Source organism: Quercus robur, chromosome 6 (genome assembly GCF_932294415.1).
Source record: "Quercus robur chromosome 6, dhQueRobu3.1, whole genome shotgun sequence".
Lineage (NCBI taxonomy): Eukaryota > Viridiplantae > Streptophyta > Magnoliopsida > Fagales > Fagaceae > Quercus > Quercus robur.
In genome coordinates, this window is record NC_065539.1 from 31,848,617 (window position 1) to 31,852,868 (window position 4,252).

Here is a 4,252-nt window from a genome sequence, read left to right on the forward strand (position 1 = left end):
TAATATTAAAAATTAGTCTATATAACTAATATAAATTAATTATGAATAAATATATGAAAATAAATACAACCATAAATATATAATATAAATTTATTTAGTATGCTGTTTGTAAGGACGCAATTTGAGTCTCTAGCCCAAAAGATAAATGAACTTAAGCCCCAAAAGCCAAGTACAATGAATTTGTAGAGAGTGAGTTGGAAAAGTAGGCTTTAATGAATCAGACAATAAGTAAAGTGGATTCAGATGACAAGAAAATGAAGATAAACTGATTTAATCTAAAAAAAATCATCATCATTACAGTCCAAGGAGATCAGTCCTTATATATTTTTCTCAAGTTTGATTACAAGTTCAATTCTTGATTGCTACAGTTTTTTTTTCTTAATTTCTAGATCCCCTTCTCTCAGGGTCTCCCTACCATTTTATACTATCTTCCCATTTCATCTCCACCTTCCACGTGCAGATCAAATTGTTAGTGTTGATCCTTGTCCCATCAACACCTTCCTGAAGTCTTTGGGTAGTAGTTGTAAGGCTAAAAGTTACTGTTCAGGTATCACTTCCTAATTAATGCGGCCAGAAAGTTAGCTGCAGAGCATTTAATGCGATGGTAGCAGCTTTTCCTTTAGATATTTCGTAGCCTCCCTATATCCTGTTCCTTCTTGATACTTATCCTCATCAGTGGAATTGTCCGAAACATTGCTTTTGATGTCAGATCGTACCTTCCGACCTCAGCCTCGGATCACCTTTTTGGATGATCATGATCATACTTCACCTCTTTACTTACTAACACAGATTCTCATGAAAGTCTTTACTCGTCCATGAACTACTTAATGTTTTCGGATTGAGCCCCTGGCCCAATACGTACATAGATATGTTTTATTGGGCCTATTATCCCTACACTGTTATATTATTTATTCCCGTGTAATATATCATACATTTATATTTAATTACAAAAATAATTTATAGCTCATAGTGTTATCTTTAAATTACATATTATTCGTTAAATTAAGTAAAATCCCTTCTTCATCAAGATTATGGTCATGGGCTTCCACTTATGCACTGGAGTTCGCTAAAGTAAATAAAAAGAACGAGAACAAACTTGAACCTGTAGCAGCAAAATGGACTCCACCTCCTTTTGACTCAGTTTAAAGAGTTAACATTAATATTTCCCATTCAATATCTGCCAACTAATTAGTGGGTTTGGGACTGATTATCCGAAATGCCACAGGTGAAGTGAAATTATGGCAACTTCGTGTGAGAGGGTAAAGCAAGAATTGAATGCACTTTGGATAAATATTACAGTTATTGGGTTATGTGGAGTCTAGTTTTGTGTTTGATTTGAATTATGATCCAACTCGATGTAAAAGTGCAATTATGATTTTCGTAAGAGATTTTCTGAGACGTAGTTCATGCCTTCATGGTCCATGTCGAAGCTCTCATGGATAAGCAATTGTGCGGGATATAAATACCATTGTTTCATATTAGGGTTTAGTTTGTGCTTTGAGAGAGAGAGAGAGAGAGAGACACTATCTACCACATCTTATATTTTTCCCTAAAAATAGTAAATCACTACAATTTCATTGACATAGGCAAATTGCCGAACCACGTAATTTATTGTGTTGTGTGATTGTCTTGTGTGTATTATTATTATTATTATTTTGTATGTTTTTCACCTTTCACAGATCTGGAAATTTGTTTATATTCCTAACAACAATTATGCATGAAGCTCTCCAATTCTGTCAAAATACAAGTTTCCTTAACATTATTGCATAATCTAATGTTGTTGAACTTGTTGATTTCCTAAAGTCTGATAGAATTTTCTCTTTAGAAGTTGCTTGGATTTTATAGGATATTAAGTATATCTGTGTGAAAGTTTTGTTGATATATCCTTAATTTGTTGATATATCCTTATTCCCGCTAATATCAATTCCTATTCTTACTTTATTTTGATTTGGCATACCAAACATACCCAAGTATTTCTTCAAAAAAAGGTCAACTAATATTTTGTTCTTAAAATGTGATTTTGCTTTTTTTTTTTTTTTTGAGTAGTTGATTAACTTGATTTTGCTTTTAATTAGATTCAAGAAGTTCAAAATTGAGAAATAAGATCGTCTAATTTATTTGGTTTAAGGCTGAGTTGTGCCACAAGATTACACAAAAGTTGAGTGATATATTGCTATATGATGTGGATATTACACCTGTTTTTGTACGAAAGCATGAAAGGTTTTTTTTTTTTTAGCTTATGGTAAATAGGGTGAAACTTTTTATTTTTTGTATTCGAGAAACACGGTGAACTTTTTTTTCTTTTTTTGAGAAACCGGGGAACTTATTGTGAATTTGTGACAGTAAAGCAAATGTTATTTTTTTAATTAAGATAAAGTAAACTCTCACCGTACTTTACTTTTGCTGGGAAAAAAGGTAAAAAGAGGATGCTATAATAAGAAATTAAGAATGGTACATATATGAAAACCATATTATAGTTATAACGTTGTGTTCTCCATATCAATACCTCAGAGATATTTCCATTTTTCAGAGATATTTCCATTTTTGTTGCTTCTTACAAAGTCGAGTAAGAAGGTCGATTTGCTTTCCCATCAGATTCAGGAATAGCCTAGAAAACACCTAATCTAACCGTGCATGTGGGATCCAAAAACAAGAGCTTGATGACAAAGATGAGGATAATTCAAATAATAAAAAAATAAAAAGATGGGGATAATTATTTAAATGTGAGTGGACGTGGGTTTGAGGCTTGGACGTACGAAATAATTCATGATTGTACACGTGTGTGCTGAAGCTGAACCCTGCTATTAGATAGACTTTTTAATAAGCACGTCGCTTAGTGCCTCAGTGCTATTCCACGGCCATCCACTTTGGACCCCAATAAGCTACCGATCGACTGGACAACCATGGAGAAAGAATTAGAAAAGTAGTTCATACATTGCGCACTGAGCCATCGACCAAAGGACAACCCAAGACGCTATACAATATACATACATACCTGTTAAATACTTTTTTTTCTTTTTCTTTTTTTTGAGAAAGAATACTGTGATTTTATTTAAGAAGCCAACATGGCATGAATTACACGTGGAGGAACATCCTTCATCCATACCGTATACTCGCTAACATATCTCACATGTCTAACAATTTTATAGGCTAAAATATTACACTGTCTTGGAACAAAACCGAACTCAATTGCTACAAAACTTTCTGCCAACATCTTGACCTCCTCTATCAGATGTCCATAGTCTGCCAAGGTAGGGAATCCACTCTATCAGAAGTTTTAATTTATCTCCTTCTATGTTCTAACTCAAATCAGCTTCAACATGACAAAATGGGCTGAAATTCGCTAACTTGATCCGAACTTGCTCCTTTTGGTTCGGTCCAAATCTAAAATTTTTTGCTTGAATTAAATATGGGCCAACCTACGGCCTACCCATTTTTTGCAGGCCAACTCGACCCGACCCGTAACCCACCCATTTTTAAACCTTTTTTTTTCCTCCAAAAATATTTAAAAACTACATGGCAAGGTGTATTAGATTGCTCCTAAGGCTGTGTTTGGTTGCTGTAAAACGTTTTCCGGAAAATACATATTTTTCGGAAATGCTAATTTCCGGAAAAGGAAAATGTTTCCATGGTGTTTGGTTGCACTTCAAAAAATTTTCTGGAAAATATTTTCTGGTGTTTGGAAAAGAAGAAGGAAAACACAAATTCAGAAAAACACAAGCCACAACCCAGGAAAAAATCATCCACGACGACAAATTCAGTCCGACGACCGCGCCGTCGATCGCGTCGTCGATCGCGATCTCGCCTTCTTCGCGAGATCGCGATCCACGGCGTGATCGCGATCCACGACGCGATCGCGATTCGAGATCGCGATCGCGATCTCGCGAAGCACTGCGCTGATCGCGATCGACGCGGCGAGATCGCGATCTCGCGAAGCACTGCGCTGATCGCGATCGACGCGGCGAGATCGCGATTGACGCGGCGAGATCGCGATCGACGCGGCGATCTCGCGATCTCGTGAAGCACGGCACGATCGCGATCGACGCTTAGCAATCGGCGGCGCGGACTGGAGCTCGACTGGGTTCGCCGGCAATCATCAGACTGGACTGGAACTCGCCTTCCTCACGCGCGCTCGCTCTCTCCCTTTTTCCGGAATTCATTTGAAGTGAATATAGGAACGGAAATTCATTTCCATGGTCAAAGCCTTTTTTTTTCAGTCAACGGATTTAATTTCCGGAAAATAGAATTTTCC